At 39.2% G+C, this 26,711-nt stretch overlaps 1 protein-coding gene across 1 annotated transcript in view; it reads right to left on the bottom strand.

Moving 5' to 3' along the window:
• ARHGEF28 (Rho guanine nucleotide exchange factor 28) overlaps window positions 1-26,429 on the bottom strand; it is a 110,784-nt gene extending 84,355 nt beyond the window's left edge. The window contains exon 1 of the mRNA XM_053932468.1: window positions 26,382-26,429. The gene's annotated coding sequence lies outside the window, so the exon portion shown is untranslated. The remainder of the gene's footprint in view (window positions 1-26,381) is intronic.
• Window positions 26,430-26,711: the final 282 nt, after the last annotated feature.

Below are 26,711 nucleotides of genomic sequence, written 5' to 3'. Positions count from 1 at the left end.
AGATTTTAGGGAAAGATACTCCCTTTAGAGTCCAATATGATTAAAAAACAACTTGGGAGGCAAAAGAGGCTTTTACAAAGTTCTCAACACCTCTTATGCTCCAGCTTCAGACATAACAATGTACCACACCTACACAAAGTAGAAACCCACAACAGTGATCACAAAATTATACTGGTGATCAGTGACACAGCAGCTTAAATTAAAAGGCTATTCAATGAAAACAAATCCAGCCTGAAAAGTCTACAGCTGGAAATCACGAAAAAAAATCTGTGGTACTTGGTAAAGAAGAGGTCTGTCCCAGAAATATTTTCTGAAGAGCTTAATGTCTGACTCCAGCAAGTGCTGCGCAGTGTGACTGAATGTCAGCGCCAGAGTTCCAGATGAATGAACAAACTGCATGCAGGAACCCTTGCTGATCTCTGCTCCTGAAATGTCAAGCGACCGACTGCCCTGGAAGCTGAAATTACACACTCTTTTAGCCAGAGAAGATGCTCTCTGCACAGGAAGAATGAAAGCACTGCCACAGTGAGCTTCTAGCTTGCCTTCAGCACAACCTGTCAGGACCCCAACACACCCACTGCAAAAAACAGAGTCAGAAAATCTGAAACATCCACTGAAAACACAGCTGGGCAAACAAAAACATACCAATTACTTTTTTCAGCCTTAAGAACACAGAGCTACTTCTAGCTATCAACTGGAAAAAAACAATTTTAGCTCTAGACAGTTACTACTTAAAGAAGCCAGAACGAACAAGCTGTGACAATACGTATTTCTCCTTATTGCTGTAAATGAGCAATAGTACCTTTTCCTGTCAATGTTGCTATATATAGCAATAGGACACAACAGGCAGCTAGCAGATTTGTTATCCCACAAGAGTGAAAAACAGAAAGTATCTCAAGGGAATACAGTATTGTTTGGACATAACAAACAAATGAGACAGTCATAACATAATGTACTGTACCCATGCTGTATTTTTTTTTAAGCTGAAGTACAGATAAGTCTCACATAAACTACAGGCTCCATGGAGCCAGAACTGAAAGAACCACATACCAAAATAAAAATATATCCTGAATCTTGCGTATTTCTATTTGCAAAGAAAAGCCAAGAGTAAGAAGAGGTGTCTGATGCTTACCATTTGGTATCCCTAGACACCCCATGCAGCTCCTCAGGACTGGACAGACAGAGCTCCAGACAGCTGAAAGGTGCCAGAAAGCACTTGTCCTTTAAGTCATTTATCAGTGTGGCAGCTCTCCGGCAAAACAGAGTCATAACTGCATCACTATCTTTGTGGCTGAATCTCCCTTATTTTTTTGTTCAAACTTGAGCTTTAGAGGGGTCACAAAGTCTGCTGAGGTGTTGCAGAAGTCAGGTGCTATGGTTCTGTTCATATATAAATATTTCTTTATATATATTTTTAAGAAATGTTTTTACTTGTTTTTAGTGTGTCAGGATTCAGCTGATACAGTGCTGAGAAAGGTACCTGATGGTGCAGCTGATCCTCTATCATTTAATTGACTATTAATTAACTTCAAATGCAATGAAGGACACAAGTAATAAACTTCCTTCAATTGTAAATGCAAATTTACCATTTGAAATTATAATACTGGCAAAAAGCAGCAGAAACCAGCACAAAATAGGCAACTCTCTCCAGATAAACAACAGTACTCCCCACACCCCTTATATGACAAGACATTTTCATAGGAAAGGGCACACCATTATACACACTTTATAAAGATCTCAACAAGTTTGGAGTGTCCATTCTGTAAAGCCAAATCTAACGGTGTTGCTACATCCTCATTAGGTAATGCTAATGCTGATGACCCTCCAGGCTGGGCTGCCAAGAACAGGGAAAACTTAACCAAGCCCAACTTCATCACAAGGTGGAGAAGAGTTTCTCTTCGTTCAGGCTCTTAAAAAAATACAGCAAGCAGATCAAAATCATCAGTAACAAACCCAAGCATTTCACTTGCTGGCAAGCATCCAAAGACACTTATTATCATCTGCAGAAATAACACAGCTCAGGTTCAGACTTACAAAACTCTTTTGGCAGAAGACTTCAGGTCTTTCACTGAAAACAGCAGTTACATACTTAATTGCATATACAGAGCTAAAGAATATCTAAATGCTATATAATTTCTTTTGTCAAAGAAAATTATCTAATTCCAGCTGTTAATTATTATTTCTCTCATTCTCTGTATGTAATATAAGCTATAAAATAACATACACATATGTAGAATATGCCAGATAATTCCTGCTTCTCTCTTCTCAAAAGGTGACTTCATGTGCCAATCCTTCCTCTCCTCTCCACTTTTTAGCACATAATCATCAAGTTCAATGGGGTGAAGTTTAAAATAACAGAGTACACAACCATGACTTAGTCACTAGGTGCTGAATAATCATTCACACCATTCCCTGGCCTGTCTTCAAGGAAGGATTTATCTGCCTTAATACATACATTCTCAAAATGTCTCTACAATTTAAAGGCAATAAATAAAATATTCTCAAGTGCCACTCAACCAGTTTCTTACACTGATATTATGGTATGAAGTTAAACATAAGGGTTCCTTCACGAGGGTCAAGTATTTAGGGACCATTGCTCTACAGATTTCAGAACAATCAGCTAAAATATGTTAGGTTTCCAGTGATTTAAGAAATGTCACTGAAATTTCCATTTCTTTCCCTTCACAGCTTCCTTTTACAAAAGGAAAGGCTGATGAAGGTTGCTGTCATGTCTCAGCCAAATACATCCTCTCTGGACATTCTAAGAGAAGAGCTGCCTTCCACGAAGCTGAATGTCTTCTCTGGAGGCAATGGAGGAAAAGTCATTAGCCTCTTTCAAAAATGTTGGACTTAAGAGTGGTATTATATTCCAAAAAATTATTTATCTCCACATCTCATAGAACCAGCATTGCAAGGAACTTAAGGAACTTTCCCTACCACTACAGAGGGAAAATCACTGTAGGATCTCTGCTGGTGATAACAGTTTTTTATCTGAGTATTTGGTATTGAGTATTTAGTGGCAACCATCCAGACTTTTTACCTTTCCATTTCAAGTGGAATCAAAACTTCTAGACAGTCAAATCCCAGAAAAACATGCCATGCTTCCTTCAATAAATGAAAGAAATTCCAGGCATCAGAGTAAAAGGGAGCTTCAGGGCACAGACTCTAGCACTTTAACAGCCAGCACACCTGAATGTAGTGTCTGAAAACTATTTTTATTGCAGTTCTAACAGAAGTAGACACATTAACAAGACACAGGGAGAATTCTTTATACCAGAATATCACTAAACATTTACATAATATGTACCTAAGTATTTGTGGAACACACATATAAAATGTCACACCAGTATTTTTTTAAACTTCATGTTACTGTGGCTAGCCAATATGTGACCTGCTAGCCTGCCTATGCAACAATTTTCTCCGCAGGTTTCAGTCTTTTTAAATTTTTTCTTGGTCTTCCCATTTCAGATTATAGGAAAATATATGTCCATCTGGGCACAGGAACTGCTGTAGGATCCAAGGCCACAGAGGAAAGTAATGAATCAGGGGGTGTTTTTTTCCTCCAAGGTCTCTACAAAATGTTTCTAATTTCAGTCTTTGGAAAGGATGATCATTGCTACATTTTAGTTACCGACACTAATGTGATCTATAGCATTTACACATCCATGAAATGAGATAGCACAGATGTTTCAAAGTTTTCAAGCACGTTCAACCTTTATGCCACTGAATCCAACTCAAGCATTTGTAGACTACTTTGTTAAATGGAACCATAAGCAACATGGAACCACAGAAAGGCCTGGATCAAAATTAAAGTTCAAAGTTTAATTCCAAAGACCCTGCCTCAGAAAGGAAGTTTCTCAAAGCACCATCTAACCTGCTCTTAACCAACACAGATGATCTGACTTAAACTCACTGTTTCAAAGCCCAGTCAATCACTACTCATCAAACACCTTGGTCTGCCTGGATCTGAGACCTTCTTCTATGGAGGAACATTTAAATAAGCACAGTTAAGGCTTCCCAAAACCTGTGGATGATGTGCTGCTTCAAAAATGAGAGACCACAGTACAATTTCCCCCCTCCGCCAGATGTGATTTGAACACATACAGCTTCAAATTTCCTCCGATCGCTTATCTGATGGAAGCATACCCTGTTCCCTCCATTGCAGAGTAATTGAAAATAGGGCATGGTGCAGAGGGAAATCCAGGGGATGCAGGGCAGAATACCAAGAAAACAGCAGACTGACTACAATGCAACAATAAGCTAGGAAAAGTCTCTGCTGTTTAGATATGGATGCCTTTCTCATTATACTGTCGTCAGAAGTGAAAAACAATGCTCAAAGCCCGGATCTCTCACTTGCTCGAAGAATGACCTAACAATTCAGACACAGTATGAAAATGTGTGCCAGTATCTTCCCTTTCCCTAGCTGTATATCTGAATAGAGATTGATAACATCATCTGTGCTTTGCATAGACAGCACTGGCCCATTGCTATTTCTGTACTTCAGAGTCTCCTCTGAAAGGACTTCAGCAGACTCAATCAAGGCTGTGCCACCCATCTGGACCCCAGCAGAAAACCTTGTCTGAAGTGTTTATATGTACACCAGGGAGTTCAAGTTTAAATACCCAGGAAATTATGTGGTCCAAAATGTACACCCTGAACAAATATTATGCATTCACAGAAAAAAAAAAAAAAAAGTTTTCAGAATTGTTCTTTGATCTGGAATACTGAAACTCTGCTAAAGTCACACTTTAGACATCAAGCTATGTTCTTCAGTGTGGCAGCAGTTCTCTGGCTACAGAGAGCAGGCACAGACTTTCCCAGGCATTTTCCTGGGGAAGGCTGTGAGAGGATCAGAGAAAGGAATGAGAAACAATTCTTATCTCCACTTGTTGCACCTCCTGTTGTGTACATGTGGAATGTGTCATGGAGATTTGTTTATCAAAGGGTGATTTCTTAACTGGACACTGGATGGTGTTTGGATTGATTGACCAATTAGGTCAAAGCTGTATTAGACTGGCTGGAAGGGTTACTGAGTTTCTTAATAAGTATAGTATAATATAGTATAGGATGATATAATAAAGCAATTGATCAGCCTTCTGTAATCATGGAGTCAATGCTGATTATTACCTGGCTGGGGGCCTGCAGAGACACTTCAGATGCTTCCAACTAGACCACACTACACTACACTACATTGTTAGTAACAAGACAGCAGACAAATTAATGTAATTAAAGCACATGCAAATACATCATTCAGTATTAAGCATGCCAAATATCTGAAGATGCAACCTCAATCCTCAGACTAAATGCATTGAAACAAAAAGGCAAACTTTACTCTGAATGTTGGCCTGTGGCCACTGGGTTTCAAAGTATACTGTAACAGTGAAAAAAAAAAAAAAAAAGATGATAAACTTGCTCTGAGGATGATAAGATTAGCACTTTCCCACTCAGCAAAAAAATGGGGCCCTTAGAAAGCCCTCTCACTGATGAGGAATAGCCTTCTCTCTGCTCCAATGCTGCAGCAAATAAAGTTACTCTTCTGGCAGCCAAATCTTACAAACAATGCAGTATTAATAAGACTGCTGCAAAAGAACAAGTTTTAAAAATAACAGTAATTAATCTTAGTCTTCTGAAACTGCCATCTAAAACAATAACTTCTATCTCACCACAAATAGTCTAGTAACTGATCTTTATCTGCCTAACCTAACAACCTCCATCTAACCTTATGCTAAATTTGTTCATGGCCAGCTTGAATGCACGTGGTAGCTGAACCACCCAGCAGGTTCACTGTCTCTTTTCAGCCCTGATAGACTTAGTCAGAAACAGCACTCACATTCCTCCCCGTCCTTTACCTGTCTACATGATGTGTTTGCTGGGCTACTCTCTTCTTACTAGTCCTACATGGCTTGCCCAGGAGTGAACAGAAACTGACAGCATAAAGCAATTACTAATACTTTCACTACAGTAAAATCTGAAATTCGAACTGTCTACTCAGAAGGATGAATGGAAAGGTAAGTATGCTCTTCAGTACAAGGATTTTTTGCCACAAGGACGGTGAAGCACTGGGACAGGTGTCCCAGAGAGGTTACAAACTATCTGTCCTTGGAGGTGTTCAAAACCTGATCCTTAGCAACCTGAGACAACTCTAAAGCTAGCTGGGCTCCAGGTGGAGGGTAGGACCAGATCACCTCCAGGAACACTAGACCTGGTCACCTCCAGGGATACTTACATCCAAAATCTGCTGTTGTCCTATTCCAGAATCAACAATACCGGGAAAAAAAAAATCAAAAAGACGCGATGTCTGATAATAAGCTTTTTAAACAGACCTGCCTATAAAGAAAAGATTTTCATTAAAAGATGGTAAAGTTCTGAAACAACAGGAAGTTAGCAATTCTTTCCCTTAAGAACAATTTCTAGTTTCAGTTCTCTTCTTTTACCACCTTCTCTTATACTTCCTCTCTGTGGCAAAACAAATGGCATTTTCCTACATTTTTCACTTTATTTTCCCATTCCCTTGGGGAAGAATTCAAGTGTGGCATAAAGGCAGGGAGGGGGGAACCACAAAGAAAACACAACAGAAATAAAACTATCCAGAAATAAACATACACACAGACCCATATTGTGGGAAAAAACCCAACATGATTCAACTGCATTCTGTGGTAAGCTGGAACAAAATAAGGAAAAAAAGGAAAACATAAGACTTCTTCAACGTATTCATATTTAAATTGTATAAAATACTATTTTGCATCAATGCACAAACGAAACCACTCCTGTGATTTGAAGGACACATTGCTGGCTGATTCAGACAGGGTCAGCTACTGCAAGGTAGGTGGAGCTGTAAATAACAGGCACTATCAAGACTATTTTGCATTGCATCCCTGTTTTCCAGCCAAAACATTATGTTTGGGTTACACAGAGCTGAGCCAAACAGTCTGTTTTAAACATTAAAAAAAATCCTTTTGTTCTTCCTTGCACCTGAATCCCTTCCTATGTCCAAAAAACCAAGTTAAACGAAATATTTCTCTCGGACAGAAATGACTAAGCCCCTTCTGGGCTCTGAATCTCATTCATTTCCTGGAAAGAGACTAAAAACTCCAAGAATGAAAAGCAGGGAGACATCAAAACTGGCTGACAAATCAATTTTTTTTCCTGGCTTCATACTTTTATACATTATTGCTAATTTTTTCGTTTCTCCATTAGGAATGAGATTATTTATAAAGCTGTCTCCAGTGCACCCCACTGGTGCAAAAACCCACACATTTGGTTTTGTTAAGGGACATCAGGCTGCAATGCTTGAAGTCAGGTATGTGACAGACCATCTGAGAGCACACCCACATGAACCAACTCCCAGAGACTGGCATCAGAAGGAGAGGAGAGAAGGTAAAGGTCCATTGCAAAGAGAGTCTGCCCCAGCAGTTTTAGCAGCAGGAGGGCTAGAAAAGGCTCCCATCCACCAGCCCCATGCATCATGGTGCCACACCTACACCTCAGATGAAGTTCCAGCTGACTCTACTGATTGGGTGACCCCAGCTATGATGCAAAACATTACAGGAGATGGTGTCTGTTGCTGGGAGGGATATTCCTCATCCTTTAATAATACAGCCAAACACTCCCTCAAGGTGTCTGGTGTAAGACACTTGTTTGTTGAGCACCACCAAGCTGGGACACCCTTTCAGCCAGGAGGAGAGCAGGGCTCTCCAGCCCAGTGCCGATTGAAGGCTGAGGTCTGGGCCAGGACACAGCTTTGTATCTGGTCTCTTCAGCAGTAGAGCAGCTCCAGAGCCCCACTTCTTTATACTGCCTTCAATAGGAAACCTCATCTCCTGTATCATCTCTTAGAGTAGTCACTCCTATCACTCTGCGTATCTCCAAGTGCTCAGTGCTTTACCCAAAAAGTGTCTTCATGGTCAAAGGGATCTCAAATGCCTCCTCTCTGCCGTTATTTCCACTGACAAGGAGGTGAGAATCATACACTTGCTGGAAATCCATCGCTTGAAGATGGATATCTTGCCCCATGCAGGTTTCTGGGTCTTCAGCAGGCTCTAGAAGACACTCATCTGCTTTACAACACACAGGCTAGCATCCTCCTCCCTCTGCCATGCACAGTTTCCAAAAGGACAAACTCCTACTGAGCCAAAGATTTATCTGTTTCTCTAACTCCCTGAATTCTCTGACCTAAATATAATTACCTCTCCTCACAAATCTCACCAGACCTAGACACACTTATCCACTGTGTGGATAATAGTGTTTTTATAATTCTGTGAAGGAGAACAGGCACTTTGCACTCCTCTCCATTTCCTTCCATGGAAAAAAAAAGTAATCTAAAATTCCAGATGAAGAGAAGACACAGACAGAATTTTCTTTAACTTACATCAAAACCCTGACAGGCATCAATCACATTTGAGCTTGTGCACTTTAGAAGAAATATATGCAATACCAAGTGAAAGGAGTAACATTAATTACAAAGAAAAGGGGAGGGCAAGGGCCATAAAGGAAAAAGTGCCACAGAAAATGGGAAAGTGTCCCCCAAAGGCAGACTCTAAAGCAACAGGTAAAGCAACATGGTAGCTCAGTTCATTCAACAAGACCTATCCCTAGAAAACAATTACAATGCATTTATGATCTCCTTGTTCACAAAAGGGAACTAAACACTGTTTCCTTCTCTACGATCCACAATTAGTTTTCTTAATTCAGGCTGTAACACTATTGCTTCTATTAATAGACAAAAACCTAAAAGAGCAGTCTTCCTCTTGAAAATAACTGTAAATGGTGGCAAAGCTGGAAGCAAGTGTTCTTCTTTGTTTACCAGCACAGTTAAGTAACCCAGACAACATGAACTCACTCTCTTGACAGTGCCCCTAAAACAACCAGAAACTGAGATGCCCTCAGCTTCTTGTCCATAAAGTGCACTGCTTGCAAAGAGCCCTCCTATGCTCCCACTCGCCCTCTGACAGATGAGAAATGTAAACTTGTGTTTGTCAAGGATAAAAAACTGCAGGGAAGATGCTTTTTAGTCTTTCTTTTTTCTTTCCTCTCTTCCTTCTTTGCATCTTGCCTTTTTTTTTTTTTAAACAAAAAAGTACTTATCCTTTTTTTTTCTAGCAGCACTAAAATTTTCTTTAGCTTATTATTTAATACTGATTCTCTCCAAAAATTGAATAATCCAGTTCAGAAGGAAAATATCCTTTATCAAGGTGCAATAAACAAAATCAGCTTCTCCCTCTCCCTCCTCCCTACCCTTCCTTCCTGAAACCCACCAACAAATAAATGTGTAAGTATAGCACCTTTGCTGAGTCCCCAGTTTTCTCTAGCACCAAGATGCTGATCTCAACATCAGACCACTTTGGGAGTGAGCAGCTCTTGTCACAGCTGTCACACAGACATCTATTACAAGTGAGGATTACAAAAAGGGTCATGCTTTCTTGTTTCTTTTGTTCAGCTTCCTCTAATGTGACCAATAACTCCTGACCTGTGCAACTACACTAAATTCCTGAATTATTTGCAATGCTCTCTAGACAATCTCTTGGCTCTCTTTATCCAATCCTTCTTACACCTTATAAAAGGAATACAAACACTTTTCCCAAATACCAAAACTCCTCTGACTAGAGTTCCTGTCTTTCCATCAACCCTTACGTTTCTAAATCTTCATAAAAATGAATAAAGTCAAAAAACAGCAGATGATGCAATAGTTTTCTCAACTCAAAAGTATTTTTCCCAACAAAAATAGCCCTGCAGCTGTGAAAATTGACTGAATCACTTCTGTTAAGCAGTGATGGATGATAGCACCCACACCTTTCATAACATCCGTATTAAAAAGAGCATCCTGACAATGTCAAGTGTCAAGACACCTCCAGTCTTTGGTACAAGGAGTTGTAGGGACAGCAGGTAGGGAAAGTTCTCGTTCTACTTCTAAATACACATAAATTTCTAGATCCTGTTTCTCACCCATTTTGAACTTTCAGAGCATGTAGAAGAGTACAGGGATAACCCTTGATCACCTCACTGTTGAAGATGAAGGACTTCTCATGTGCTGAGACATCTGAAGCTCTACAGTCTCAGTCCATCCCCTTCTCCCTCCCTGTCCTCCCCCTCAATGCACAGGTCTCCCTCAGCCACAGGCAACCCTCAGCTTTGCTTGGCTTTCTTGGCTCTGGGGACAAAAACACAGTGATGGGGACAGCAGAAGGAAGCAACTCCAGTCAGTGCTTCTCAGAGTCAGGAGAGAGGATCAAAACTACACTTTCAGAAAGGAGAGAGAAAGGATACAGAAGTTAAAGAAAAATTATACAAACCGTCTAGAGAGCAAAATAGATATGAGGCCCAGCCCAAGCCTGGACCTCAGAGACAGACACAGGGAAGGAGGAGCCTCCCTTGTGCTGAAGGAAAAGCTGTCCAGAAAGCATTCAGGAGCCCTCTATCGAGAGTGGGCCCAAGCACTGCCCAGGCAGGAGTGCACTGACAGATCCCACTGTAAATGAGCACTGCTACCAGGTCCCAGAAATTTGTTTTGTTTATTCAGAAACCAGGCAAAAGACCCTGGCTTCATTTGAGAGCAGCATCTGTTGTACAAAAAGAGATGACACTTCTTTAAGTGTAACTGTGCCCACAAAGCAATCCCACCGCAGAATGCTGATGACATGCTTGTCTAACACTTCAAATGTTCAAAAAGACTCTGTATGGCAATAGGGGCACATATCCCAACATTTTTGACTGCAATGAAATTTCACTTATGTATAGTATTTTAATTTGAAAAGTGAACAAATTATGAAAAATACAAAGAAACAAAAAATACAAGATCTACAAAAGTCTTGCAAGAGCAACATATTCTTTTTCCATATCAACATTGCAGTACACCTGAAAATTAACAATTAGCACAACTGAAAATTAAGAAATTTTGCAATGTGGATAGCAGTTGCCCTGGCAGAGCTTACTCTGATACCGGTTGAGATGATCTCTGACTCCCTGGGCCTACAACACAACCAGGATAACCCTTCCCCTGTTTCAAGCAAGCAGGTACCCAGCCGGCTATGCCCAAGCATCTGTCAGTACCCCTGGCATCCTGCTCATGCTTCTGGGTTGCGTTTCAGCTGGTGAAAATCTTAGATAAGCCTGTGAACAAAACTACAGCCTTCAGGCTTTCATACAAAGTCTTCATTGCTGAAACACAACAGTTTTTCCAGAAGTTGAGCAAATATTTACTCCACATCAAAATGAAACAACAAATGGCTTTTTTTTCCTCTCCTGTCTAGCCAATATTTCAATGAGACTTGGTATTTGGTTCTACATCTGTTAAAGGGGTTGTTTGCAACAGACAGATAAAAACCATTCTTCAGATTTCAAGTTATCTGTCATTAAGAATTAGAAAGATTTAAGATGTGAAAAAAGCCCTTACCCAAAGAAATGAGCTTAACTGATGTGTTTTTATTTCCCAAAAGCTTGCATGCATCTCTTTCAGTTTGGCTGACATGGAAACTGCCTGTCTTCTAATTTTCAGCAATTTAAAGTACTAAAAGGAAAAAAGCCAAAACTACCAAATTTTCAATTAAAAACATGTGAAGCTATCAAGTATAACACAGTTTCCACCCTCAGCTATAAATCAGCTCACTCTGCAAAAGAAAAATATACTCTTCAGCAAACCCTAACTACAGTTTTTTGTTTGCAATGAAACCTGAAACTAGGAAAATCCCACCTGATTTTGTTATGAAGTTTTTCAGTAGCATACCTCAACATAAAGTTTCACAGGTATTTTCATTCCACTTCCTCTACAATTAAAAAAAAAACACTTATAAATTTGTTTAATGATATTTTTCCCAAAGAATGACCATAGTCATAAATGAAGGATATTTTATCTTTTCTCCAAAGAAATAATATCTCACTTGGTTAGAATTATGGCTGCAAAGCTTTATGGTACAGTCCTTGCTTCTTTTAAACAGCTTTAATTATAAATAAAGAACTGCGTTCACAGTGAGTCAAGGCAGAAAAACCTTCTAGGGAGACAGAGGTACAGTAACCATCATTATCCTTTTTAACTCTCTGAGCACAAACCAAATCTCTGATTATCCCTCTCGCACTTGAACAATTTTTCATATTAACCACAAAATTAGGCATAAGAGTAAAGAAACTGGACCAAACAGTGAGATATTCTGCTCTGAACTGTGCACCAAACCACTGTTAAAAGCTTTCTAACTTCAAACAAAACTCTACCACCTTCTGGGCAGCTTCCAAGGATGTTCCAGGTTGAAGGCAACTTTTCGTAAGCAACGGCCATCATCAAGTCATTATCCAGTAATTGCAGATCTCTCATCTTTAGCCCAAACTTATTCAACAACACCTTGTGACTAGTAGTGGTGACACATTCTACGTGATCAACCAGAAAGAGAGACAACTTGCATGACAGATTCTCTCCGTAAGTGATAGGACAGCTGCCAAGGACCACAGGTGAGAAACTCACCATGTAAAATAACACAGACACAGAAACTGCTTCTTGGTATCCATGGCCTGTAATTATAATGTAAATTAATCACTTCTATGTTCAGAAAATACATTAGTTATTTTTCATTTTCATCCACCTCTAAGAGCTGTGGCTGCTCATTCAGAACTATTTTATTCTTCCCTTTCATTATATTGATTTGTCTTAGGATATCCACCAAGTATTTTACACTGATGAACTTGGATTCAACTAGACTTGAACTGACAGTCTTCCCAATTATACCAACTCAATTAATTCTAGAAGCAGTCTTTTTAAGTTAGAGTTCTTTAACCACAGTGGAAAGAATTGAAGATTCTTGGATAAGCATTAAGAAAAATTAGATGCTCTTGAAAAGAGTGTGGTTGTGGCCTGCAAAATTAATTCCGAGTAATACATCTATTTACTAAAACTGATTTTGTATTTACCCAGGCAAAACCCAGAAAATTTTAACTAATAAACTTCAGAGTCTTGGCAAACTTGACTAAATGCTGTATCAATTCTGTTACTTACAACTGGGACCCTCAAAGTCCAAGGGAGTTCGTCCCTTTAAGCTCTTCAGCATTTTGCCTTTCCCTCCTACTCCTTTGACATCTAAGGCGGGGTGGACGCCTAAAATAGGATATCTAAAAGAGGTCAAGCTGTACCTCTTACTGGAGAGTTAACCATGATGTACTAAGGGCACAAGTTTAAATTTTCCAAGGTACTCTGAAAAGCTACGAGTACATGTGCAATCAAATAACTGCAGAAGGAAGCATGTACTTACCACAACTGTAGTTGTTTTTAAAGCACTCTGTGTTCCCTTATGTGCAATTTTGCTACCATAAAATAACACTAATATCAGCAGGGATATAGTTTAACGTCACATTTTATTTTAATCTGTTCGTGCCTTTTGTCATGAATAAGTGTTGCCTGTAGCCATCTGCTTTTGTTCCTACCCTAGAAGCAACCATTTAACAGTGTCACAGAATATGCTGAGATCTTGAAAACAAAATTAAAACCCACTTGGAACAAGCCCCAGCATTGCATTTTCCCCAGTTGTAATCCATGACAATTATTTAGCATTTACAGGTTCAGAGGAGCCACTATGTAACAGCAATGAACTTTCCTTTTTTACACTCTAGACTCACTTTCAGACTCTAAATCCCCTTTAGAACACAAGAGAAAACAAAGAGATCCTATTGCACAGGTACACCACATCTTATAGCCTCCTATTCACACAAATGAAAAGGTCACAAAGCACACAATAAAGGTGACAAGCAGGGTGTATGTTACATCCACCAGGGAGACAAGCCCAAGGCAGAAAGCCAGATGGGAGGCAACACAAGTGTCCCTTGTTTGCAGCAAGGCACCCTGGAACAGTTTCCCAGACACTTCTGTACCATGTGCAGCTCCAGTAGAGCTCCGAGCATCACAAGCAGGAGGGTCTTGCAAGCCAGGCTGACAGCTGCACCAACAGAAGGCTCAGAAATAACAGGACTTTTGCAGGTGTTAGGATTACCAGAGGCAAACAGTTGTGGCACAGAATCAAGTCACATTAAAAATTATGCCATCCCTGAAGACTGCACTTTAATGCACGACCCATAGTGCAAGTCCAGTAAAGATTAATCCAATATTGTGTTGGCATGGATTGCTACAAAAGGCAGGATCATCTATGGAGACTCAAACTTAGCCTGGATCCTAAAGGCCATCATTCAAATCCCTGCATTTTCTCCATTACAGAGACATAAAACAATTCTATTAAACTGTCCAGTCATGCCCAGCTTTGAAATGGGGTTGGGGTAGAGCAAAGAGTGGAAAAATATAAACATGAACTAAGGCTCACCTGGAACTATGGACTGACGAGTGTTGTCACTAACTTGCTCAGCAAACATTATGTGTGTCTTCAGGGATCCATCATAAACAAAGTAAAACTCAGCATCCACTGGGAGGTAAATGTCTTTGTCAAATTTTGCATTTATAGTCACTTGTCCCTGAAACTGAAAGTGCATTCTGAAACATCCAGTAAATTTCTTATCTTCAACACACCACTGATGTATAATTCAGGTCTAAGTTTATTGTAATCTCTATAACTCTACTATACAGAGGCTCTGATATAGTGACAAATCTTCAGTTTCCTACTTCCACTTAGAAAACAATACTGGTTTTATGCCTGCAATAGCAAAGCTGATTTTAAAATAATGTCTTTAAATAATGTCTTAAAATAATGCCTTTAAATAACGTCTTTCAAGCAATTTCTTTCATCTTATCTCACACAAATATAATTGGCTTTTTTATTTAAAATATATATATCAGAATAACATGAATCTAAATATTTTGTTGTTTACAAAAGCAAGTTTTGTTTTAAAAAATAAAAAAATCAGAAGTGATTTAAATTATCTTAGACTTATTCTCTTAGTTTTCAAAAAGAACCACCAATGCAATTCTACAAATGGTTTCAAAGAACACTAGTTCCCAGATATCTGTCTGTGGGTTTCTTTATAGTAAGTAGAAAGCAACCAGCCAAGAAAAACCTGTCATACAATAGCTTTAAAAAAGAACAGGAAAAGGATCTAAGAAGCTGCAAACAATAACAAATGTCTGACAAGTCTGAGGGAGGAAATTTAGATCAAGCTGCATTTCCTTGAGGAGGAGGACAGTGTGCTACAGCACAGTTCCTGACTGCCACAGTTGTTCTAAATAAGGCAGAATTGCCCCAAAATCTGGCAGAAAATATGCTACAGAAGAATAGCTGAGCCATATTTCCAAAGATGCCTGCCCTGCTCTATTCAAAACAGCTACCACAGCACTGACTCCACTGGCTCCAGAAACAAGTCTTGTAAAAAAACAAAGCACAGAACAGTAGCACAGAAAATTCTGTGGCTGAAAACCACATTTATGCCTCTGACTGTCCTTACCCTGTTCATTATAAGCCAAACACTTTACTGCTGACTCTTGCCACACTCAACAATTTCATATCTTGCCCTGCCTTCCCCAAGGACATCTTTCTCATCACTTATAACAATGTAAATTCTGCATGTGTTTTCCTCTTCAATGCAGATGAATCTAATGAACTGGGGTGAAGAGGCAAAGGCTGGTTTCAAGCACAAATCTTCCTCAGATAGGACTTTTCCCATAAGGACAAATATAAACAACATTATGAGTTCAGTATCAAGAGCAAACATTCCTGTCATCCCCAAACACTGAAAACACCCCTCTTTTTAGTGGCCTGAAGTGTTATTATAGCTTCAGAGTGTTTTCTCCTATTTCTTTTTGGGTTTTGCACTATTATAACCAGAATGTGTTGTTATTATTGCAGTTCCTGCTTTTACTGTTGTTATTAAAACAGTCTTTAAAAAAATACTGTAGTTATGAATAACCATTTTGGTCTGTTGAGTAATAATGTGGATGGCTATTCTGGGAGATAGGAATAGGATAAGTCTCTGAAGGTCCTCCACAGTCTGCTCCAGTGGGTTCAGCTGACAGCTGCCTCATAAACAGGAGCACAGCAGAATTTCTTCCACATGGGCACTTGAGGCCACAACTCCCAAATCATCTCTTTGCCCTCTGGACCCCTGAGTCACAGCAGAGAACTTCAGGCAGCTGCATCAATACCTTTGACTGCAAAAAGATACCACAAAACAGAAGAAAAAGAACATGGGAGAAGCTCTCAAGAAGCAGCCAAGAGGAGTTTTGACACTGATTTAATGAAAGCCAAGATTGTCATTGTAATCCTTCAAATAAAAACCAGAAAAGCATACACAGGAATTGGGGAGAAGACACTGCAGTTAAAAGGGACCTTAAGCGAGACACAGACTCAACTCTGAACACATTAAACCTGTGGCAGAGGAAGTGTTAGTTTTTACCTCTCTGGGATCCATAAAGTAAAGCCTACCTTTTTTTACCAGAGAAGACAGTGTCCTAGCAATGGCAGGGAGGAGATTAGCAAGGTTTGTGTTTTTAATAAGATTTACAGATCTTTGCACTCTTTCAGTGTCACCAATCAGGTTTTTCAAACATACATTTTCCCTTGGTTTGTCTAGGGCACTTGAGAACTGACTATGTGCAGCAGCAGAGTCCACTGAACCCCATGTCCTGGGTAGGAAGCAGCAAAGGCCAGACTTGGGAGAGCTTCCACCTCCAGACACTCATCTGACCCTGTTCTGCCTCCTAGCAAGGGACTGAGGCAGGCTTTGTGAGGAGAAGGAGGACATGTGGGTAGCAATCTCTCACAGCTGAAACATGGCAGCAGGAGGGGCTGAAGGTTTGACCATGGCACTTCTACTGTGCCTCATCCCTAGTCTGCTGCAAGACACTTCATGCCTCAATAAATAACTGACAATTAATGTGAACTGAGCTTCTTCCACTGTGAAAACCACCATCTTCCTCACCAGGAACCTGCCCCAGCAAAACAGGTGCAACACAAAAAGATCTTTAGAGGACTTTCAGATCTAGGCCACCATGCTTAATTTCAGCAAATGCTCTCTATCCTTGTATACATAGCCTGGATAAATCTACTTTCCCAGCAGCTTTTTACCATAAAAATAACACATTCTAAAGTACGCTAAAAATTTCCTTACCAAACTAAGCATGTAGCATAATAGTTTGAGAAGTAATGTTTTATCCAGGGTTTTCAAGGATATCATCTTTAAATGTAACAGGGCAAACAAATACCAGTAATTACCAATAATTTGTAATTACATGCTGTAAGAAAAATATTTATGTGCTGGGGTAAAACAATGGCTTAATTATTCCCAAAAGACAAGTCCCAACACATTGAAGTAAATGCAAATCTCCAAGTATTGCCAGCAATAATAGGAATATTTTCCTCTATGTCAGCTGCTACTGGCCACTGCAATTTCACATAAATATTTTTTCACTGTTGACAAGACTCACTGCAGAAAATGTTTACATTTTACTTGTGCCTGGACAAGAACAGTAGCAGCCATACAGTTTTAACAGTCCTTCTGCAACTCACCTGCAACTGTGAACACTTTTACCTAAAGATGCTAAAATAGGGAAATTTTAGCAGTAAGGAAATTCTAAATCAATAGAAATCAATCAAATCCAAACATTAATAGCAAGAAAAAAGTTATAAATATGCCTTTCCAATGTTCTGTGATGTTTTTATAGTGTCCACCAGACAGATCTTGCCTACAGATTGCAGTAAGTGCAGTTATGGATTTGCTTAAGAAAGCCTGCACTCCAACTGAATTGAATGCAATGGGATTCAGCACATATTGAAACTGCATGCAGGAAAGGAAAGAAGTTACAAACTGAAAAAAAAAAAAAAAAAGAGATAAAAGCTGAACATTTCTCTAGAAGCATTAACTTTCTAACTGTATAGCTAAAAATATCCAAAACAAAAGCAGGGTGGATCTTCCCCCCATTTAATAACTTAGGGGAAGAATCAACTGAGTATTATTTTTTTTTCTATCCAGAGTAATGCAATAAGCATAATTCTACATACATACTTGGAGATAAGTATGTGTTGATAAGAGTTGTATTTAATATTACATATTGTCCAAAAGCCCACACATACACTTTTATAAAAATTAAGTATGCATGCAGAGTTGCTTCTAGAAGAGCCAGTCCTCTGTTGATTCATATGCACAACTCCACCAGCACCCAGAGAACCTCACTCATTTGCGCAAGGCCGGTCTTCAGCCCCTGAACCTGTGGAAAGGACACAGCCAACATGTGGGAAATGCACCACAGCAGGTTCTCCAAACCACATCAGCTTTATGCATCAACTACCTGTAGGTATTTCTTCAGTATGTGGTAGGTTTCTGAGAAATGCAGAGGATGCATTTGCACAGATACCTCCAGGCACAAGTAAGAAGCGTCACCCTCACAGGTGCTTAAGGCAAAAGAGCACACAGGAAGTCCACTGACTTGCAGCTGAGGCAGCTCTCTGTTCTTATCAAAAAAGTGAGAAAAGGAAGTGTTCAGTGACCACCAAAACAAAATCTGAAGGATTCCTCTAGCAAGGTCCCAGCACAGTCCTGAATAGAAAAGCACCAAAAGAGATATTTCCTAATGAAGACAGATAAGCTTCCCTCTTTTGATATGAAAAAGCAGGAAGCTCCTCATTTTGGTTCAGATGCAGTGCCTTTTTAAAAGAAAAAGTAAGTACTGGTAGAACTTAGAGCCACCTTTTTGACTAAGTAGCCCACATAAACTGGAAAAAAATTAAGCACTCTGTTACATCCAAACTGACTACAGAAGTACACTCCAAGTAAAGAAGGATGGAGGAGATACTGACAAATTAACTAGCTGACTCCCCTGCATCAAAGCAGGATAAAAGCCGCCCAAGTTTACTCCTCAGAGATGAATTTTCCCCACCCTGCTTGAAAACACCACTCACACAGTCCCCTAACACACAGCACTGTGAACTACCTCCCACCCAAAAAATCCCTGTCTAGCCTTTCCCACCTTCTGCACCTGGTACATACTTTGTGCTTCTTTAACGGCTTAACAAGTCTTTGGTCTTGATTCGGGGAAGAGAGATAAAGGATTGTTTTATGTTGTCGGGGTTTAATAGGAGACCATCCTTAAACCTTGTGGTTTTCAATCAAGCTTATTGCAATACTCCCCTTTCAGTGACAGACTGAAATGCATCTGCTGTATTGGAAGTTTCTGAAATTGCATACACTGGCTTTTACCCAAAGCTGATGTCTCAAAATGAGTTACACCTTCTACCTCCTCACTAGCCTCAACAAAGGTTCACTCTTTTCAGAGACACAGACAGAAAAACAAAGGGTTTTGTTGAGAACTGTAAGATTTGCCTCCAGCAAAAGGAATTAGAATCCAACTGAATTTAAAAAAATAATAAAAAAAAGAAAAAAATTCCTCTAAAAAGAAGAAACAAAGTAACAGGTCATGATATACATATGTCTGCAAGTCTCTACACTACTGCTTTTCATTCAGTGCACATGCAGTATGTCCAGATGCTTTCCAGGTCTTTATTTTCTATGGCATTATGATATCACAAAAAAATTGTCCTCCTCACTCCTGAGGAGTTTATTCTCTTTAGCCCCTGTTTCTTCTGTTTAACCCTCTCAACCAGTCTTTTACTCAATTTAAGATACAGCTGGCAGCAATACCACTTCCATGTCACCATAAGCAACATCCAGCCACACTAACCTGACCCATGTCAGACCTGGGAACATAATCTCATTTTTGCTGAATTAGTGATGATGCCTTGTGGGGCTACCTAAAAACAGAGGCTAGACAAAATTAAGGCAACAAAAAGCAGTCATATTTATTGAAGGGCCTTCAGGTACATTTAGGGCAGACAAAGCCTCTCCAGGGGTTACACCCAAAAAATGGACGACAGGTCACAGGTTTTCACACTTGTATAAGTTCGGTTCACTTGCATTTTGGGGGTTAATCTTCCAATTACTGTTTCAGGTAATGAAGTAATTTACCCCAAATTCGCTCCCCACAACTCACTTTTGTTTACATTTCTCAGGGCCTGAGACAGTGAGGTGTCCTTGATTCCTTGGCCTGGAGAGGAGTTCTTTTGTCTGATCAAAATGGGAAATCAGTAGCTAACACTTTATATGGAGTTTAGAGTTATACGCTAAAGAACTGCAGGATTACAAATACATGAAAAATGTAAAAGCTAAAATCCTAAGGCATCAGTGAGAGCATATGATACAGAGCTTATGCTGGCTTTGTGGTTTTTCTGCCTGCTCTATGTCAGCAGCAGTATGACAGACAGTCATCGAACTGACCACTTGTGCAGAATTAATCTACCAGTGGTTTTAAAACAATCTGAACCACTGAGCAAGTCTATAGGAAATCATCACTTTACATCAAACTGACTTTATTTTCCTTACCTTGCCACACTGGCCTTAAAGCTGTGTTTAGCTTATTATCAAACTGTGACAACAGCTAAGTTGGAGAAAAATTTTCAGAGTCCCATATGGTAACAACATAACATAAACAAGTAATAAATAAAGAAATAAATGGGACATCTTTTAATTCCAGAAGCAGTGGATAAAAATAAAAATATCTGGAATGCTTTTATCAGAAAGGAGAGGGGAGAAAGCAGAAGAAATAGAAAAAGTTTTAAACCCATTGCCAAAACATACATTAATGTTCTTACTTGTCTATCACTGAAAATATCATTCAGTGTTTTGCTGCCAGGGACACAACAACTTATGTTCATGCATAAAGTAATACAGTGGAATTAGGAAGCTTAAGAAAGAGCTGTTAACATAGGTCAGAAAATTTCTGCAATAAGAACATTAATTTCCCTTCTGACATGCAACTGCTAACTAAAAGAAAAGGAGTAATCTCTTTCAGTTGATTTGATTTAAATTATACAAATCAGACTAGTTATTATTTTCATGTCCTATGTAATATCAGGGCTCTGCTGTTGCAGACACTACACAAAAACATGTAAGCACAAAGTCCCTGCCCAGAAAAATCTCAATTTAAGGACTGAGGGGAAAAAAATTAATATACCAGTGGAACAAAAATTATCTGCCTGCTGATGGACACCCTTTGAAGCACCCATTCTTTTCTTTCATATCTTTTAAAACAGGTCCCATTCTTTCAGATACATTTTCTTAGTCTGATTCTGGCAGCAAGCCTGCATCCAGAGGCCAGCCTGTGCATACTCTTTTGTGCATTCCCATGCAGGCTTCCCATGATGGACCTGACCAAGCTCCCAGAGCAGATAACAACAAATTACTCCTGACTCCCAGAGCTGGATCAGGCCAACACAGCCCTGTGCATTAGCAAAGGCATGCTGAAAGGCCAATACACGTTTACATTTTAAACCACGCTTACTTTTTGTGTTTTGAAGTCTATGTAAGACAGTCATTTCAGCCTCATGGAATACACAGATAGGCCCAGAATTATGGCCAGACCCACTGCAAGAGCAAAGAACGTGAAAGCACAGAATGGACAAGACAGGCTAGAAATCATCTTCTTTCCACAAGGAGCTGGCTAGAATACACTGAATACCTGGCAAGAGCAACAAATACAAAAGCTGTATCCAACCGTGGAAAATTATCTCTTTCCACTCCTCTCCAAACATCAACTGCAGCATGAAGGAACAGGAATGAAGACAGCTTGGCAAGGGAGACAATCAGCTACTTACAATCAATACCTACATCCTACTGCCACTTCCCACTCAAATCATGCAAAAGCATGCTGGAATAGTGTTTGGCACCTTGCAGACCCAGCCCAGGCAAAGACCATCACTGAGCTTATCCAAGTCTGAGAGTCTCCAGGCCCTCAGACACCATGGCTGTGAGCAGCCTGGTGCCACAGCCTACTGTCTGCCTTTCCCAATCCAGCCAGAGAAACCCTCCAGAACTTCCTTATAGGAATACTTCTGTACATCAGCATTAAGCACCTCTCTCTTTCCTTGGCACCTACGCTTCACCCAGGAAGCTGTAATAGCATCAGATACAAAACTATCCCCAGGTAAAAATACCGGAGCAGGGACACCTTAAGAGGGAAACTTTGTATAACAGAACACAAGAGAAGTTAATTAAGCTCAGACCTTGAAGACTTTAAGCCAGCTCCAGAGCATGCAATACCTTAGGAATATATATTTTGAGAATAGTAAGCACCTTGCAGCATAAGAGCAAGTGGAAGTTTTAATTTCCAGGAGATCTTGAGCCTCAAAGGCAGGAGCCTGTGTTTCTGCCTCTTCCCAAAGGATTAACATCCAAAAGTTCCTTTGGAAAGACAGATACACAACCTTCAGCACCATCTCCTGGGGAGATGAGATCCCTTTGGTGTCTTCACAAAACCGCTGGGAACATACCCTGTGGCTCAGCATTTATTTATTTATCTCTCCTGCTTCCATGGAAACCATTTATAAGGCTCCCAGCAGGGAATAATTTACAAACTTCTGAGAACACTTATTTATTGCTCTTGGGAGCTCACTACTTCCACAGTATGTTTGCCCCATGGCAGTAATGTATTTCTTTGCCAATGTCAAAGATCAAAGTTGGTAATCAGTAACATTTCTTTAAAACTAATAAAATCCAGTTACCTACCATTAAATAAGAAGGAATGATTTTCCATGATTTTCCAGATTTGTTTCTCCACATTAAAAACTGCTTACAATAGGAGGAACAACTGACATACATAAATTCTTTAACATCTGAAGAGTGTTTCATCAAATATTTTGCTTTTATCTTCATTTTTCATGAATAGCCTTTTTTCCATCTACAATGAGACCAGTGTCTGCCTGAAGATAGTGAGGTCTTATTCCACATACTGTCTTTAGCACACAATTAAATTAAAAACTGAGCTTGCCGCTCTTCTTATAGATAGAATTGGCTAAATATAATTTTATTTGTATCAGTTAAAAAAAAAGTATAACTTAGGATAGCAAAAGCTACTTACATTAAAGTTCTATATACTCAAATGATGTATTATTAGTATTGAAAAAAGAGATGTCTATGAACTGACAGTGTATTCTTGGCTACTTAATTCTGAAAATTAAATTGGTTTATAAAGAGTAATTCTATAGAATGGTTAACAGTAATTTGCTGTCTACAAGCCAGAAACAGGCTCCTAAAATTAACTGAGGAAATGTGCTTCAAATATTTTTTTAAATCATGGCATAGATGTGTGTTGTAATTAGATTTTAATGTACTGCTGCCACCAAAATTCAATACAGAAGAAGTGTATTAAATAGTGCATTTTCAAAATGGAGTAATTGGATAGAGTATTTTTAAATTATATTTCACAAAAATTATATGAAATCAGCAAGGTCCTTGAGCTTTCAGAAAGCATTCCCTCTCATGTGACAAAACAGAGCAGCAATCACTAGGCCAAGAAGATTACACATACTATTTTAGATTTGCCAAGAAATTCAGTAATTCAGTGTCACACTTCATGCTCAAGTGTTTCAGTTTGAAGTAGCCACACTGTATGGACACATGCTCCAGCTGTGTTAACAGCTGCCCACATACAGTGAGGCAACAAAGTACCCTGCATATAATCTTTAAAAATGTGTATTATAAACACAAAACTGCAGTTATTCTCAGATAATCTGACATGATTAATCTGACATAATCTGAAATTAATTAATTCATCATGATTAATCTGACATAATCTGAAAGCCTCTCAAAACAGGCATTCTTACCACAAAGAAGAGGGTAAAATCCAGTGGATATAGATGCTAAGAATGTCTACATACAGTGTGAAAAGCATCCTAATTTTGGACCCAGCATACAGCAGATTTCTCCCTCTCTCAATGAACAAAACCTATGTTTTCACAAAAGCTGGAAAGAAGAGATTACTTCCTAATCTTTTGATCTCTTCCACTTTTCTTGTGGAAAACAATGTGTTAGAACCACGTGCTGACATCTTTGAAGTTGCATGTGAACAGTGTGCAATTACCATGACATGGTATCCTGGAGTTCCACTGTGGCCTTCTAGAAGGGACTAGAATACATTAAAGAAATACCTAAATTCACAACAGTGCAAGTATTTGTCATGTTCCCTCATTTTTCCAGAGAGGTTTCTCTATCCCGGCTTATGGGACATGAAAGCAGCATTCAGGCAATGGAGATGGAACAGCATTTAGACAAGCTTGTCAGAGAACTGCTTAATGAAAACTGACAAAGGAACTGAATAGTCAGAAAGGGCTTTCATGTTTAATTTAAATGCTGATTTGATTGTTTTCCAACAAAGTCACACAAACAAAGCAGAAGCTGTTGAAAGGAGTTTCCAGAACTTATGAAACAATTGGATCTAACTAAAGAAGACAACTGCCCTCACTCAAGGACTTTTTCAGGACAGTCAGAAATCTTTGATCTTCCCAAACACACTGCAAAGGCACTTTGCTTATGAACAGTACTGTGATGGGCAAGATTGTGAAGCTGGAACACTTCCAGGCACCAACTCATTAGATAAAGTACATCAACATTAAATGATCAGTATAAGGTCTGCTAAGATTTCTCCAAGTTTCAAATGCGGGTTGAAAGAAAACTTTTCATCTTTCCCATGCATACACACAGAAATAAATATGGGAGACTGTTAAAAAATTACTACAATCACAGGTTCTGGGAGACTCATCCCAGGTGCTCCCACTGCAAGTCCCTGGTAGTCCATTTTTCTCCACTAACCTCAGGCATGTTAGTACACTGGGGATCCAGAAGAAAGACACCATCTCCATCTGCTGCCCCCACAAGAAAATGAGTTGGTGACAATTCAAACTGCTCTCACTGGGTTTCTAGCAAGTTATGAGTCCCCTCTGGGATTTACCCACCTGGGTTGGTGAGAGGCTGAAGACCACAACTGGAAAATTATCAAAGCACAGGATGACAACCAGCAAAGCTTAGATCTGATACAGACTCTCACTTGTGCAAAGCTTGGAGTGAATGTTCTCAACTAAAATCACATTTTCCCATCCACCACACAACAAGTGACTAATACACTCCAAGCCTTCCCCAGTCAGTCCCTTGTTCATAAGAGATGTACCACTATTAGTCTTCAAATGCACAGTTTTACCATTCTTTCCACCCTTTTACTGGTATAAATAACAGGTGGGAAAATTCAATCTTTCCATACAATTACTGAATTCTTCTCGGTACTAAGCAGCATCTCCCAAAATTACGATGTCAATAAATTTACATATATTTTGCAAGCCTACATCTGACTCATAGGGTTATAATCAAAGTACTAAAGTAGCCTTAAGTATGACACCTAAGGACTATCACTTGTAATATTGTTCTCTCTAGCCTAAGATAAATATCTTTATCTCTTTATATTAATCTTCTCCTCCTTTATCATCCATAAGAATTTCCTGCAAGATGCAGTATCAAATGTTTCATTTTCAGCAACCTGGATTAAAACCACTGCACTGCCCTTTGCAAAGTGGTCAGTTACCTTATTATGGGAAGATACCAGATCAGTCAGATCAGATATCACTATGTCCCTTATAACTTTTCCTATAAAAATTTGTTTTTAAAATCTTGCACCACACAATAAATATCACATGAGCAGGCCTCAAAAATACTTTTCTCCCAATGCCTTTGAAGATACTGCATCTAATTTTTGCAAGCCTGAGGTTCCAAGTCTGAAGCTGACAAATACAATGAAAAATCATGCTGGTGCATTACCAATCATATGTTCCTTCAATACACCAGGGTAGAGATTATTTGTATTCCTCCTTTTCCATCCCCATCTCACAACAATGAGCAGATAATTGTTTTGTTTCTGTCTTTGTTTCATCTTCTACCCCCCTTTTGAAAACCATTCAGTGTTCTCTCATCTTCCCACTAGGCATCATCCATGTACTCCTGCTACTCTCATTGCAAAGCAGAACAGGTAGAAAAAACACAATTGCTTTTTTCAATAATAACTGTTAGAGTTCCCAAGTTTTAATACTCACAATCACATCCCCTTGAAGGCCTGAAATAAATTTAAGTTATCTAACATATGTCTTCACTCATGTTACTACTTGTTTTTTAACTTGGAGTTCATCTATTTTAAGCAAGTATTTCAGGTTTTGCAGAAAAAATATCCATTTGGTTATACATTTCAACTTATTTTTTTACAAAACACAAAATTTCCTTATTTGTGGAAACTGAAAGAATCGTAGATTGGAATTTTGTAAGGAAAAAAACAACTAAAAATTGTGGGAGAGAATGAGAGATGTCTCTTCACACCTTCACAGGCAGTAAAATTGCAGTTGAAAACTGCAATTGAGAATACTAAAGGAGAACAAAATAATTATCACAAAGGGGAAATAATTTAAAACTTCCTTCAGACAGCTGAGCTGCACTACTGGAAATTATTCCTTTCACACATGCCTCATCAGACAGCAACGTTCAACAGCCTGCAGTCTCAGAAAACCAGAGAATGGATTTAGTTTCATTCATCCTGATTTTGAATGAGCTATTACCCAAAAAAAAAAATAACTCTCCAGGCAGAAGCCTAGTGTTGTTGGACTTACATAAAGAGGTACTTCAAAGCAGCTTAACTCCATTGTCACAGCATCTACAAACAGAATAAATCAGTGGAATTACTACACACCCATGATGAGGCCTTGATATAATGTACAATTTATGTCTGCAAACTAGGTCAACATCTTCCAGAATTGCGGGGGGGAAGGGGGAAAGGATATTAAGCTTATCAAATGCCCAAATCACCCCAGAATGAGAAAACACTGGTGAAATAATGCCTATGTAAGGCTGGAGGAGGGGCGGCTGGGATTAGCTAACATGTTGCATGCATTTCAGATAATAGAAACAGTGAACAAACCAGGTCAAGCTGAGCCCAGCTG

This window comes from Vidua chalybeata, chromosome Z (assembly GCF_026979565.1).
Source record: "Vidua chalybeata isolate OUT-0048 chromosome Z, bVidCha1 merged haplotype, whole genome shotgun sequence".
In the NCBI taxonomy this organism is placed as follows: domain Eukaryota; kingdom Metazoa; phylum Chordata; class Aves; order Passeriformes; family Viduidae; genus Vidua; species Vidua chalybeata.
This window is presented reverse-complemented; position numbering and strand designations above follow the sequence as displayed.